This window comes from Poecile atricapillus, chromosome Z (assembly GCF_030490865.1).
Source record: "Poecile atricapillus isolate bPoeAtr1 chromosome Z, bPoeAtr1.hap1, whole genome shotgun sequence".
Taxonomy (NCBI): domain Eukaryota; kingdom Metazoa; phylum Chordata; class Aves; order Passeriformes; family Paridae; genus Poecile; species Poecile atricapillus.
This window is the reverse complement of record NC_081289.1, coordinates 33442004-33458384: the sequence shown is the minus strand read 5'-3', so window position 1 is coordinate 33458384 and position 16381 is coordinate 33442004.

Here is a 16381-nt window from a genome sequence, read left to right as displayed (position 1 = left end):
GGCATGGCTATGAACGGGGACTGTTTTTAACAACAAAGTTAACTAATTACTAGCTGCCCAGTTCAACTCCTGAAGGAGGATCCACCTCTCATTGCTGCACTGTGCCACAGAACTATGTATTTATCAGCTATTCAAGCAGTGATGAGCCCTAGAGTCATATTCCTGGGTATACAAAGAGAATAGATTACGAAAATGAGGATATCTGTACAAGTTTAGTCACCCCATAAGACACTAGAGGCACTAGATAAGGCACTAGATAAGATTAGAAAGAGTTAAATGTCATCTGGAGATGGTCTGCATTAACAGAGAAGCCATGGACATGATCTTTATAAGTCAATTTAAAAAAGTTCTGATTTTCTCCCGCCTTTGTTAAGGTTCACGAGTTCAATGAACAGCCAAATGAATTCTAACAGTTCTCAGGAGAAAGGAGGGAAATAGTCAAAAGTTTTGGCATGGGAAATGTTTTCTAAAAATCTATACCTGCAAAAGTAACCAAGTTCTACCTCTGTATGAGCACAAGAGGAGGTACAATGTGGTTTAAGAACATTAATCACACACTTTTTGTATCTAGAAAAAAAAAAAAGGCTCAATTTACTAAATCTTTTTCAAAAGCACTGGATTTCAAATCTTTTTCTTTCTGCAATGTCCAAAATATTTAAGTTTTTATCATACCACCAGAATAACTTGAAAATGTTCAAGATTTATAAGCTAAGTTTTAGAATTTTAATGGCAAGGTATTTGGTTGGGAAAGTTTAAAGAGCTGATGAAAACTAAATGACAGCCACTCAACCATAACATAATGCAAGAGGAAAGGATCTAAACTATTAAATACACCAGAACCAAATGACCAGTTTTTTACTTCAGTGAGTTGATTCTTCCTTGTACTTGGGATACCACATACAAAATAATGTTATTACAAGGAGCTGCTATTTCTAGCTGCTCTACTATTATCATGTACTGCTGTCAAAAGTCTTAATTAATTTACATTTCTATAATAAAAGAGCTCTTTTTTCCCATCTACTCCACATTATATCAGTCTTACTTTACAGCTTTCTAAGTTAAATCAATGTATTGGCTTTATTGCTTTCTACCAAACTTCTGCACACAAAAGTATTCTAAATAACTTTTTCAAATTCAAGAACAGTCTTCTGGATGAGTCACTATTTTCAGGACTCTGAAATCAATATTTTCAGGACAAATGTATACTCTTTAGAGTACTGTATAAAGTCAATCTAACCTAAAGATGTGAGAAGACAAATAGCTCTTACTATAAAAGTGTGTCTAGGTGGGCAAATTCCATCTTCAGTTTTGTAACTTTAGATTTGAAGAGGTCTTATTACATTTCAAATGAAATGCATGCCATTAGAGAAGGAAAGAATCTGAAATCTGAAAAAAGGAAAAGGAGAAGAAACAAAAGAACTGCACATGTTGAATTTTATGAGTAGAAAAGGATTTTCTACATAAACAGTTTTTCCTGAATTGTTTATATTTTTAATTAATTCGCAAGTATTTTTATGGTCTTAATGACATGTATTTGTTAGCCCAGATATCAGCATGCAAACCACAATACTTGAAATGCCAAATTGTGTTATGCAAAGCATGGTAAGCTTCTATTGCATAGTACTGTGACTGTGAGGACATGTTGAAATGCTCATATAAACACATAGCATAACACATGGCTATACTGAGTGCAGGAGAAGTAGATGAAGCCTTGATTGACCCTCAGAGAAAAATTTGTGTTTCCTGGTCTGTTTTAGTGTGTGAGATTATGAGAATTTTATCAGTCTGTCCTTCCATTCTGAAAAGATGTTCACATAACTGACCAGCAGATGCTTCATTGTTGTTAAACCTCTATATCAGAATAGTAAGGATACCATATGACAAGTCCTCTGTGTGATTTCTTGCTTTGTTTGATTTCCTCTTTCAGATTTAAAGCTGTTTCAAGCAAAAGAAAATAACAGAAGTTGTTGTGTTCTGTATATGTAAGATGAATATTCCTCTTACAATACTGTCAGTTGACTGAGATTTATTCAAAATTTATTGAGTGATAAGCATTGTTTTTCACTGCTCTTTCATTTTTATAACCTGATCTGTCCTCTATGAACAGCATGAAAACTACTAGATCCAGCCAAGAATTTTCATACATATATTTAATATAAAAACATCATTTTCTTGCTGTAGGGGATCTTCAGGTCAAATAAAAAAATAGATATTTTGGAACAGTTAAAAGATAGAAAAGGATTATTTTCTATCTTTTTTCATTGCTCAGCTATGGTAAGTCCAAAGGATGATCTACATCTCTTCATTTTGTTGAGTCTATCAGGATTTTAACTAGTGGAATAGAACTAGGTAATTATTTTAGGGAAATCTTATATTTAGTGTTTCTCCTAGATGTCTCTTGGAGTAAAATGTAAAAGCACGGGCTCTGCACCTTCAGTTTTGTTATGTTATAGATCTCTACACCTGCTCCTTGTGGAACACAGGCACAATTTCATGGTTTCAGAGAGGACTGGAAATTATATAGAACCATCTGACAACCTAATCATTTTCTTATATATCATCAGGTTAGGCATTGCTTTACATATTTCATTAGTATCCCTTCAAAGAGCAGGACAGATTTCTTGGCAAGACTCTAGCAGCTTCATTGTTGGAGATCTCTTAGAACTTGCTAGACAAACATCTATTTCAAGCATCATGAAACAAATTAAAATCTTACTTTTGGACATACTGATGAATTAGATAGCCCCTAGCACCACTTTCTGTCCCATGATTAGATCATGTTTTCTGAAAAAGAGAATATAATATGATTTCTGGTTCTGAGTTAGGCCGTAGATTGACCCAGCTGACCAGGTCACTTCTCAGCAGAATTGCAGGGTGTGTGGAAAAGAAAAAAAAAAAAGGCAAGGGTGGGTCTATAGGTGGATGTTGAGTACAATCATATGGAAAATATGACGAACAGCAAGAGAGTGTGTGACATTCGATCATCTGAGAATTCAAGAATGAGCTCTTTAGCCCAGCATGTAGCCTGAGATAGCTCACAGAGATTAAAAAATAGTGAAAGAACAAATTTTAGCTGCTCTTTTGGAGTGGGATGAAAGAAATTTTAAGTGTTCAGAAACATAATTTTTGCCATTCTTGTCAGCAGTTTGAAGAGCGAAAAAGACACATGGTATTTACCATAGTGTTAAAGTCTTAGAAATGAAAAATAACAATTATCAGAAAAGATCTGGAAAATTTGTTATAACATTTGGTTTTCACCCCTTCTCTCTCAGCCTGTGAAAGCTGAGAATTCTGTAACAGTTCAGAAGTTCAAAATCCTTTATACACAGGAGGAATTACTGCCTGTGCTACAACAGCATTTGGAGACTCTTTTAGAGTTTTGGCCTTCTGTAGGCAAATACACACCTGGTATGCTCAGAAGCTATGCATTTCCCACAGGGTTCAAATCCCTGTCGCAAATGATAGGATGGACATTCCTAGTTCATGTGGGGTATAGTGGTGGGTGTTTTTTTTTTTCTTTTCTTTTCTCTTTTCTTTTCTTTTCTTTTCTTTTCTTTTCTTTTCTTTTCTTTTCTTTTCTTTTCTTTTCTTTTCTTTTCTTTTCTTTTCTTTTCTTTTCTTTTCTTTTCTTTTCTTTTCTTTTCTTTTCTTTTCTTTTCTTTTCTTTTCTTTTCTTTTCTTTTCTTTTCTTTTCTTTTCTTTTCTTTTCTTTTCTTTTCTTTTCTTTTCTTTTCTTTTCTTTTCTTTTCTTTTTTTTCTTTTCTTTTCTTTTCTTTTCTTTTCTTTTCTTTTCTTTTCTTTTCTTTTCTTTTCTTTTCTTTTCTTTTCTTTTCTTTTCTTTTCTTTTCTTTTCTTTTCTTTTCTTTTCTTTTCTTTTCTTTTCTTTTCTTTTCTTTTCTTTTCTTTTCTTTTCTTTTCTTTTCTTTTCTTTTCTTTTCTTTTCTTTTCTTTTCTTTTCTTTTCTTTTCTTTTCTTTTCTTTTCTTTTTTTTCTTTTCTTTTCTTTTCTTTTCTTTTCTTTTCTTTTCTTTTCTTTTCTTTTCTTTTCTTTTCTTTTCTTTTCTTTTCTTTTCTTTTCTTTTCTGACTTTGTTGTTTGTTTTGATTTAAAATTGTGGAAAAAAATGCAGAGTAGGAGCATATACATTGTTTGAAAATCACCCAGGAAACCTATGGTATATATCAGAACTGAGTCCATCACTGCCAAATATCCTTCTGTAGGCATGTAACGATTCTAGTTTTAAGCAGATAGTAATTTTACAATCAGATCTTAGTGTTGCAGAAGATCACTTGAAGGGATCCAATGGCTGGCCCATGACCTCTGCTGATAAAGCATTTAGGAACCACAGGAGAGGTTGTACATATATTTGTACATATGTTTGCATAGCCTGTTGTACGCATCTGAAATGGAGCTACTGCTTATGCAATGTGTGCCTTTCTAGTACATGTGTCAGAACAATATCAGCAATGCAGTTTGTCAATGAGGAAAACCTCGGTAATTGAAGTAGAGGGCTACTAGAGAGAGAAAAAGCAATTTTCATGATGCCTTAGTAGATACAGAGGGGAAATTTCTGTATCAAATGTCTTAAGCACAATCTCTAGACACTTCAGAATATCAAAGGAACTGCATTCCCTGCTTGAGAGGTTTGTTGGAAGAAAATGGAAAGTTGCTACTGCATTTTAGAAGGTAATTATTGAAGTGGAAAACTTCATCAGATTAAATTGTGAGCACTTGGCCATCCCTCGTGAATCCGTAATTTGTTGTTCTACAAGGTCACAGATCACCATGACATCAACAGGTCCCAGAAGACTTAGCTTGGTTGACAAAACCGGGAACAATATTCAGTGATTAAAAAAAACAAAACATCACAGGGAGAACAGGGAAAAGAAACAAAACCTGCGATGTTTCCTGTACTCACACAATGCATAACAAATACTGCATGTAGTCAAACCAAAATAATCTGGTGAAGGCAGGAAGAGAGCCATATGAAGCAGCTGGAATAGGATGGAATTTGAGTTAAATAAATAGATATTAAATATTTTTTTTACTTACCTTCAGTAATATTTTTTTTACTTACTTTTTTATCAAAACATAAAATCCACAATATACACTAAGTTTGTGGATAAAAAAAGGGAAAAAATAATTTTGTTTTCATCTGGTGCAGTTTTCAGCCATGTTGATGGCATATCTCCCTAAATCATAATAGAAATGTTTTACTATCCATTGTCTAATTGTAAATTATTTTATTTGGAAGCAAATGAGATAATCTCTAAATAGAACGGTTTATTTTTAAGAAATTTGGTTGATCATTACTTTATTATTATAACACTAATTAATTAGAAAGTGTCCTCAGTTCTTCAACATTATTTATATAGGAAATTAACTCAAAGAATATAATTTTTAGAAATCTTTCCCTGAAGAAAGGAAGTTGCTGGAATTGATTAAAATAATAGGAGAGAGATTATTTGCTATAATACTTAACAGTTTTTATTTGTAGTAATACATTATAGCACTTCCATAGACAAGTTAGCTAAAGCTCTGGCAAAATACATTTGAGTTTGTTCTACAGGCCATGTTCCTGACAGTTGCCAGGCACAGATAGCTGTGGAAAGTGAAGTTATGTATTTGTTCCTATTCAAGGATAGGCTTCCTGAAGCAGATCCGACCTGGACCGAAGCATGGGTCTATTTATATCTTTATGCCTACTGGGTTCCCAGTTGAGCATTCCTGCCTTGCTGCCAATCCATGGGTTACATTTTCCAGCCAGTCTCTTCAGTGACTGAGACCTTCCCTAGTGCCCCGTCAGTTATGGTGGGAATCAGATTACGCAAACATGGCAGGAAGATGGAGTGCAGTAGAGAGGAGGGTGGAAACATTGGCTGTGGAAGGGACACCATCTGTCCAGCTGGAGGAACTCAGGTTTAGCTGGAGGAGCTCTGTTCGATTTTTTGGCTGGTTGACATGATGGACAGGATTTGTGAAGAGCAGTAAAACTTAATTTTATGGTTAGAGCAGAGTGCCTTCACTCTTCTGGGCCAGGGGGAAGACAATCCTCTGAATGAGCTCGCTTGCAACTATTCAATCACAAGAGGTATTCCCATCCACTACTGCTTGCCACCAAAGGCTTCCTTTGAATAAAGTCTACTCTGTTGTTTAACCAAGGTAAACAGAAAGGAGTCTCGGAGGTTCTACTCCTTGTTGTATCTGAGCAGAGACCCTGAACTAAAGCCAAACATATAAAAGAAAAAAAGGTAATTTTATTGCACACTGGAATATTTTTCAGCACCTGTTACCTATGGTGAAGGTTAAGAACAGGGAATGTGATAGAATAGAAGCAAAAAACCTGTTGTTTAGAACTAGAGTGCCTAGCCTGTAGGCACCCATCTCCTGAAAGAAGACACAAGCAGGGGATTTAGTACATCACCTTCATGTGCAGTGCTTGCAAGGACTGTAAGCCTTGGCAAGAAAACTTTCCTTGCAACAGAGGGACACCTTGGGCTACACAGCAGAGAAGCACCAACTGAGAAATGAAACTGAGAAGTCACTGGATCCCACACAGGGCAGAGAAACAAGGAGTGTTCTGTCTCTTGATGCCCAGGGTCTGTAACCTTCCCTGACAGAAAGCTGAGACTTGTCTTCCAGTGAAGGGAAAGCAGTCTGCTCTGAGCAGGGGAGCTGCTTTGATGTACAGTAACTGTGTGCAATTATATAAGTAAGAAATATCTGAGAGGGACAAAAAAATAAAAGGGAGAAAAAAATAAAGAAGTGAGTAATCTTGGCCAGCTGAGCAGAGAGCACCGGCCATGCCAGGACATCCTCCCAGGGCTGCTGGGACATTTGAGGAGGAGAAAGCATTTCTCTCATGTTTTCATGTCCTAATTCCATTAAACAGTGGAGGGAGCATGAGATTGCGTGCAAGGGTTTTCTGACTCTGTCCCAAGGGGCTAAAAGTTAGGTACTCATTCACATCCAAAGCCAAGAAAATTTCTCAGAATGAAACTTTCATTTCAAAAGTTTGATTTTCAGGACACTCTCTGAGGAATGAGAAATTTTTGTTGCATCTTCTTTGATTCAAAATCATATTTCCCATCTCAAAGGTAAGTTTCAAGAACACTGAGGTGAAAATGGGAAGAGACATCTTTCACATCCTTTGCTGAAGCACACAGGTGAGAGAAAATTAATCAAAGCTTACTGGGGGGAATAAAGAAGCCGAAGAGGTAAAGCATGATTTTACCACCCGGGTTCAGGGTCCTTAGTTTACAAAGAGATGTCCTGAGCTATGCTATTCTGTGTCAGAGAAGAGTTTCTGTGTTTTATACTAAAGAAAAACTGTCCCAGCAACAGAGACACCAAAACTCTAAGTATTTTCATCCTAAGCTGATGTCTTAACATTGGACTAGAACATTTCTTTGTCCTATTGTCTTCTCTTCTTTTGATTCAGCAATCCCCTTCATAGAGTGACACAGCTTGGACGGAGAGAATGGGGAGAAGGTGGAAAGAAGGGTCTGAGTCAAAGATTGTAACCTGCCCTTTGCACCAGGCTGTGCTCCCACAGTTGAGACATTACTCTTAGATCCATCTTGCCTGGATTTGAAGACTGAATTGAGCTACAGGTTGTTTTGCCTGGGTGAAAGCCTCCTAGACTGAGGTTATTTAAAAAAAAGGGGGAGCGGGGGCATTTGATCTCCTGTGTCTTGTGCAGGAAAGAGTGATTCCTACTATTTGTTGGAAGGAATTGTTTCCTGTTAGATTGTTTTATAAACACTCCAGCCAAGCCTCTCAGAATAGACCTCATGTTAAATAGTGAATATTAAGTAGAGGAAGAATTCTAAGTAGAGGAAGGCCCAGTTTCAGAATTTAAACATGGCTTCGGCATGAGTGGCAGAGAACTGGCCTAAAGCCTGGTGATGATTTAGTCCTATACAAATTTTATTATCTTCCCCTTCACTTCTCAAAGTAGAGTAAACCCAGTAACATTTTTTAACTTCTGGAACGTTTCCAAATGTTTGGATTCTTTACTCTCCTTTCGTGTTCAGATACTATCTATTGAACTTCTGGACTCACTTCTGCCTCTAGTTTGTTCTTTATTATTTGTCCCTAGCATAGAGCTGAGACTCAGTTTCCTGACTACCTGCTCAAAACGAAGGTGAGCTTTTAACTTTGGCTGCCCTCAACATCACCATGTTCTGATTTTTCCCAAAAGGGCCAGGGTTAGGCCGTATGTAAGTAGGGATTGCTGGAATTGCAATTGTGGGTGCAAGTGCATAAATCCTTCTTAAAGCCCCTACTCAGCACTGTAAGGTTGAAATCAATAAATTAAAGGCAGGAGGTTCTGAGGCAGATATGAAAAGTTTGAGGTAAGGAGTTAAAATAAGTGCCTACTGGTGGTTCCTTTTCATAAAGGGATAGAAATTCATTCATGCTTCAAGCCTTTGTACAGGGACTATCTGAGGTCTTTAATTAAAGTTGATTAAAATGGTAATTTTGAGCTCTGATAGTTTAGAATAACAATTTTTTCTCTCCTCGCTCCACATCTGAAAACCTTTAAACTACTTCAGTGAACTGCAACCTAAGTAATCCTGCTCCTATTTTTAGGGACATAAGCCCTGGCTTCAGCAGGGCCATGGCAGTTAGAGTAAGAAGATTTTCCAAGTGTGGAGGATTAGCCTTTGCAGCAGTTGTATGACAAAGCAATATAGTTGCCAGTGATAACAAGGAGGAGGAAAGAATTTATCATTTATTCCATATTCATATTTGCCTTTTTTAAACACAGCAATCTGTGAAAATGCATCCAAAATGATTCTATGTTTTTTGTTTGTTTTGGTTTTGTTTGTTTGTTTTTTAATTACTCAGAGCTTTCAGTTCCACAAATGTCTCACCTCACTGCAGAGCAGAATAGATGAATACTGGATGCCAGTTCCGTCCTGGAACTGAGAACACTAAGCATCACAGTTTGGGTCCTGTCTAATCCTCTGGTGTGGAGTTAACCTGCTGAGACCTAAAAGCTCCTCTCTTCCTGGTACAGATCTTTGTAATCATGAAGAAAGCAGCTAATTAAATACACAGATGAAGGGACATTTTATTATTCAGCTCTTAGATATCTATACTAGATTTATTCTTCCTGTAAAATCCATGCTCCAGCTGAGCCAGTGAACCAGTGCCCTTAGATTTTATGACATCAATCCTGCATTGGTGAACCTGCAAGATGACAAAGGAGATAAATTACTGAAACAGCAAACCAGCAGAGGATAGTGCAGAAGGCTAAGAAGTAAACTTGTCATTAAAGGAAAAAATCTCAACTCACAACTTTCTCCCTTACTCCCCATAAAGCCCTCTTAAACAAAACACCCAAAACTCAAAGCTCTGTTGCAGTCCAGCTGGTGAAACACACAGGGATTCAGTGCTAGCATGGATAACACAAGGTAAGAAATGTGGAGCTCTCTATTTTCACTGTTTTGGGATTAATTTCCCTTTTCAGTTGCAGAAATTTTCAATGTAAAAAAATGACAACAGAGACATCAGATATTCTTGGTTACCATAATTTAAGTGTTCATCTGGTCCTGCATTAATTGCCTTGAAGTTCACTCTCTGTGGATTTTTCAGAGATCTCCTTTATTGACACAAACATTCACAAACAGGGCTCTTTAGACTCATGTATAAGTGTTTACAGCTCCTAGGGGATGCATCTCACTTCCTCTTTATGCCACCTTATGGCATGAAGAAGCTATCAGTTCCTGAGAGAATACCCTATTGTGAACATACTGCAAGCTGCTGGAATGATTTTGTGCCGTTTGCCCTTCTTTTGGTGCCTTAGGTCTCCTGTTGAGCTCAGTGGGAAAATAGGAGAGTCTTAAACCCCTGAAAGCTTCTTTAAATCGTGGTAATTGCTGGTGGGCAGGTGGAACAGACAATCAGAAATTTCTGTAAAGGAAGTCCCAGGCATACTTCCTTTTCCACACCAGTGCTTGCTGTAGGGTGTGCTTGCTTCTGCTGCTGGCACAGCAGAAAGACAGTGTTCCAGATGTTCCAGATGCTGTGTTTATTTCTATGGAGAGCCTCATGCATTTTTCTGGACAAAAATATACTTTATGTTTTCAACCAAATAAAAACAGCAGACATGTGTGAATCTTCCTTAGTGAGTTTAACTGGGACTTAGTATGAATAATTTTGACTTTTAATTTATTTCACTGGGTCTGGACATTAGCAAAGTTTTTGTCCTCTGCTATAGACCCATGGTCCAAGTTACAAAGGCATCTTTGGTGCTGATACACCTAATGGGACCTAGTGGGATTTGTAAAACCTAAATGCTGCAGACACCAAATTTTAATTGCTTGGGCAGAATCCTAAAAGAGACATATCCACTAGATAACAAATAATCTAAAAATCAATTGTGTATCTTAAGTTTCATTTGTCAGACCTATCATTCCCATAAAAGAGTCTTAAATTTTAGTTGAGGAATCTGAAGTTTCTGCAGACCTCATGGGAGACTCCTGCCCTTCTCTTTCCTTTGCAACATGCAACTTGTCAATGCCCGGAGTTAACTCATCAGAGTTTTAAGAGAAATATCTGAAAAACTGATCATTCTTGTGACTTAGGCCTTAGATTCAGGTCTTTAGGATCTTTTGGTCAGTTCTGAAACTAGAGATAAGGTAGATTTTTTTTGTTAGGGTTTTTTGTGGTTTTTTTTTTTTTTTTGTTTGTTTGTTTGTTTGTTCTTTTCCCCTGAGATTAGAGAAATCTTTGACTTCAGCTTTCTTTTCACTAGGCATTACTTTGAGCATCAGCCTGCATGGCATCAGGCAAGGCCAGACTTTGAGCTACCAGCCAGTAAACTGGCTGAGTAAACCCAGCCAGTCGGTGTGAATAAATACCAGATAACATAAGCCAGAGAGGAGTGTATAAGGAAATGGTTTTGGGTACTAAAATATGGTGTACAACTTGAAAAGCAGATTTCTGGTCCCAGCTCTTGCTGTGAAAACTTAAGAGTTTTCAACTCATTGGCTAATAAGAAGGTGAGAAATTGAGGATTACTGCCCAGGATTATCAAAAAACATTACCCCAAATACTCCTTGCTGGATATTCTTTTCTCTTAATAATGCCACTCAAGTTTCTTGCAATGCAGTGCAGGAAAGGCAGCGTGTTCCTGGCAGTTGTCCATCCTGTCAGGCTCATTCATGCTAGTCTCTTGGGTATGTGGGTTGGACTTCCCTCAAGTTAAAGAGTCAGTAGTATTTAATGCAATGTTTCCTACCTGTTCTGCCACAGAAAACTACTTCTGTTACCTCAACTGTAAACAAATGGTTCTCCCCCTTACTTTGGAAGTGCTTTGAATACCTCTGCTGGAGTGGGGTCTTCAGCAGGTGTGGAATGTGTGCTAGGCACCAATCTACATACAATGGGCATATGCTGAAGACACAGGAGCCTAGAAGGACTCTTAATTAAGAGGCATCTAAAAAAGTTGATATGCCTTGAAATTTAGGTGACAGAAGGATGCTGTGTTCTAATTTGATTGGAAGTTTCATTTCCTAGAGAGGCACTTATTTGATTCTTTGAAGAATTACAAGTTTAACTTAGGAATTCTTCTGCCCTCTGAACTCCGAGTAAAGAAATAAAAGCTTTTTCTTTACTTCTGCCTCTACTAACAGCACTCTGATGATTCAGTTTGTCCTCTATGGAGCCTCCAGGCTTCATTTACATTGTGGCAGTCTGATTTGACATGTTTGTCAACTTAAACATCAGCATGGCACTGCAGCAGAACACTGGTGATTTAGGTATAAAATAAAGTTAAGATAAAAATAGTGCAGGGAAATTTCACATAATGTCAGAGACCCTATTCTGGCATAATTCCATGCCCTCCAGAATATCCTTCCATTAAACCGATTGCAAAGCTTATATGCACTAGGAATTGAAAGGCAATGTGGGTTTATCACTTAATCTTCAATATTAGTTTGTCCTTTTTTTATTATATGGGACACTTTAGTTGAGTCTCTTCAGAGATGTTATAATTTCTTTCTTGGTTTTCCATTTCAGACTTGTCAGTGGAACAAGTATTCGTCATAGATCATTTTGACCTGAGGTCTCCTCATCAACAATGAGGACCATACTCTGAAATATGTTCAGCTTTCTTTTGAATCTGTCATGAATTTACTAATCTTCAGGTCACCCTCTATGCCACTCAGATAAATTATAAGCCTAGAGATTCTGCAAATGTTGAGCAGAATCTTTTTTTTGTTTTGTTTTTTATTGCTTTTTCCTTACAGCAGAGATTTGTTTCGTGCATAATCATTTTAATTTATCAGGATAAGTGTTAGGTATTTTGAATAAGTTCAACACTGAATGGAACTTTCACCAAAACAGGATGTAAATTAATCTTGATATTAAGAAAAGAGTCTTTAGAAATACTAAATCTCCATTTTGCAGAAATGTGGCAATTTCACAAGAAAATGAGAGTGAGATATTTACAAAATCATTTATTGACGCACTTGGCTGATCTTTGGATTAGAATAAGCTTTTATTTTTTCAAATTTCCTCATTGCTGATTATATTGGCTCTCGCTTTTAATGTGCAAAACAATAAATTTCTGTAAATCTGGTTCATTAGGGCTTTCACACTATGGTTTATTATATTGCTACCTCTTAGCTAGACCCTGTTCTAGTGAGGTAAATCCCATGGGAGCTGCACTTAGATCAAACTATGCATACATAATATGCAGCTGACATTGTTTATGAAGTGCTAATGGAAGTGGCTGATTTTGCTCCCAGTGAAGTTGGTAAATGCAATATAAACCTTGGAATGAGTATGTATACATGAGCATTATTTACTGTACACACATACCTTTACCTGGCAGGTGTGCTAGGGACAGACAACACTACTAAGAGCTATGAAAATGAAGACAGCGCAAATTTTATCAAGACTAACAATTGCTGAACTGTAAGAAGTAACAGTTCCAACTTCTCAGAGTACTTATTCTGGGATAAAATTGGAATGCTATGGTTAATAGTACATGTGTTTGCTCCTAATGATGTCTTCCTATTGGAAAATATGATTTTAGTGAAATCAAAACTGGTTAGATGAATTTGCTTATTTCACTGAAGCTTCGGTAAAACAATTTCACACCTTAAAAATATTCTCTTTCCAGGTATATAATATTTTGTTTTTCCATTATTAAATAGCTTCTGAATTTTAAAAATGCATAAAATCAAAGAATCTCAGAAAAAATCATGCTGTAAAGAACTTAATCCAGTCTCTTCCTCATAATGGGCTTAATGCTATACTCAAACCAGTTTACAGAGTATACAACTGTTGAAAAAAATCAAATGTGAGACAAAATATTGTGATTAATCATAAACCAAGGAAAAAGGATAAATGATGTTTTCAAGAAAATTTGAAATTATCTGCTTTCTTACTGTTAAGTTATGATCTGATATTGAAAAGATAAGTTTCCCAGGAAGCAGAAGCTCTTTTATAACTCATTTATAACTTCAGTTGACAGCATCACAATGTACCAAAGCCAACACAATAATATAACAACCAGATTCAGCAACTGAAAACCTCATGTGTGGAAATTAGAGCTGGCCAAAGGGCTACACTGTTGTAAACACTATGGCTGATTAACTCAGAGTGAATATTGACTTGTACTTGAGAATAAGTTTCTTGTCAGGGGGTCGGTTGCACATCACGTCAGGTCACCAGATGTTGTTCTAATTAAGGAACGGCGGGAAGAACGACATAGACTCTCAAGGGAGTCAGAAGAGGAGAATTCCTTAGTTTATTACTCTAGGCTTGTCTTATAGACTCGTTCCGTGGAAAGTACAGAAAGGAAACTCTTATTGGTTAGCTAACTGCTACATCACCATCATTGGTCAGTGGTGTACACCACCTCCTGACTTTCTCCTGCAAGGAAAACAAGAGGACAGACAAACAGCACCTGCAAGGCTGTTTTGTGTCCCTGAGGATTGTTTTGAAATCCTCCCATGAATTTCTCAGGGTAGCTCTCAGTCAGGCCTGAGAGCTATGTGGCCTGTAATAACTACAGGCACTCTGGTTCAGATTTAGCATCCATAGTTTCTATCCTAGAAGAATAGCAATCCAACTTGCATGCTGAGCTCAAACTCAAATAGGTCATTTCAGCATCAAATGGAAAAGTTTATTACAAACAGCGAGGTTACCTGACCTCTGCTCTCTGGATTCCTCTGCAACTCTGTATTTTAAAACAGAACCAAAATTCCAGAATCAGTGCTTCTGGTTCCCCAAACATGCCAAACCCTCTTCACTAATCTGGTTCTCTCAGTCATGGAAAACTGTCTCTCTCCTGTATCAGCTTCTCAAAACAAATAAAAATGAACCAAAGCTAAGCCACTATCCTGAAACATATAAAATGACATGAAGCAGGTCTTTCCACATCCCTCCTCCCCACACAGTTGATACCATAACCAGGGAAAAGAACATTGGCTTTAAAAATCAACCGCCATGTATAAAAGCTGTGCATTTTTGTTAAGCACCAAATACAATGTGGAGTGCTTCTTTTCTAATTTTTTGACACTTTGATCAGACAAAATACTGCAGGCAACTTTGTACAATATTTTGATAAAAGTATGCTATGAACAAACAATTCCTGTTGCAAACATGACAAGAAGAAAGAGTAAAGGCAAGAAAGCAGAAAACCCATACATAAAGACTCACAATAAAAAGGAATAAAAATTTTAAAAGTAATAACAATGAAGAGAAATAATAAAACCAAAAATAAATGGCAGTGGAAAGAAATTAGAAGACTCAAAGATGAAAAATGCAGTGAAGCAGCAAAATGAAGAATACAAAAAATAGAAGAGAAAAGGAAAGCAAATAAAATTGAAATATAAAAATCTATGTGCAATCACACTGCACAGAAATAAGGAAAGCAGAACAACTAGGGAGATAAGGAAATAACCCAAAAATAAAAATATGAATGTAAATTGAAATGTGTGCTTTTGGAAGCTGGGGACAGAAAACAAATTCTGTAATGTAAAGTAATAATGAAAAGCAAGGGGCAGGCCAAGAATTTTGAGAGAAATTTCTTGCTCACAGGTTTAAAAAAACTTCAGGCTCACTGATTTTAGGATTTTGGATTATAGCTGACAAATCTTTCCATGGTGAAAAAAGATCATAACTTTCTCAGTTGCTCTCCCTGATTTTTTTTTTTTTACTCTAGTGCTAGGGAGACTTGTTGAAAGTGCCAGTCCTTCAGCTGCAGCAATGTACAGCCTGCAGTGCTGGGTCTCAAGTGCCTGGGCTGAGGTCGAGGTGTGGCTTCTGATGACTCTTTGAAGGTTTAAGTTAGTTAATTCACCAAAAGCTTTGTGGAGGAACCAATCTTAAGAAGAAAATATTTAGTGGATAACAGTGAAAAGGGTGTTTTCAATTGTACAAGCAGATGCAGGACAGAGGGAAAGGAATCAGACCTGGAGGTGTTTCTGTTAAATCATCATCCTTAAATACCCACAGTAATCTTCTAGTTGTTTTCTGCCACTATGCTATTTATCTCAATATCTGAAAACTCTTGTAACATAGTGAATGATTATGGCGCCCCAAGAGGATAAAAAATTTCGATATCACTTTGAAACTGTAGCTGAGCAAGAAGATAACACAGACATGTCCTAATCCTGCATCAGAGACCGCTGTTTTTTTCTCATGATTCACTATCCTTGCTTCCCTAAATTCTCTCACTGTAAAAAAAGATTTCCACTTAATCTATTTGCTGTTTTGGTATTCCTTCCTCTCCCCCTCCTCTTTCTGTAGTGAGCACCACATTGGTGGTACCTGCTCATTAGCAAAGGGAAAGGAGTTTAGGAAAAACAACTGGGAGCTTCACAGAGGTGGTCAGTGAGGAAAAGTGGGTTAATTCAGAGCTAGAGAATTGAATGTCTGGCAGACACAAATAGGGACAAAAAGGAGTTGATGTGGATAACAGGTATGGTTTTAAAAGGCTGTGTTGGTAAATAAGAGGAAATTAAGTGCCCCAAGGCTGATTTGTCACTGACTTGCTGTTCCAGAGGTGTTTATAGTCTTTCAGAAAGTGCACATTGAAGCCTTGAGGTGCTTAAGAATGTCTTGTCCCTGCACTAGGATCGCTCAAAGGTGCATGTCTCCTTGATTCCAGCAGCTGCAGCAGCAGCTGTGGGCATGTGGCTTTTGGAAGGCAGCTGGTACCCAGTAAGCCAGCAGGAGTGTAGGAAGATTCAGCCTGCAAAAGGCCACGTAGGTATACCCCCACTCCCTCTATAACAGTCCTGCAGAATTGCTTCCTGAATCTTACTGCCATAGGGCTACCTAAAGCTAAATGTATGCACCTCAAAATGCAGTTTTCAGCTGGGTTCCACAGATCCAAATGATGCTGCGAGGTAACA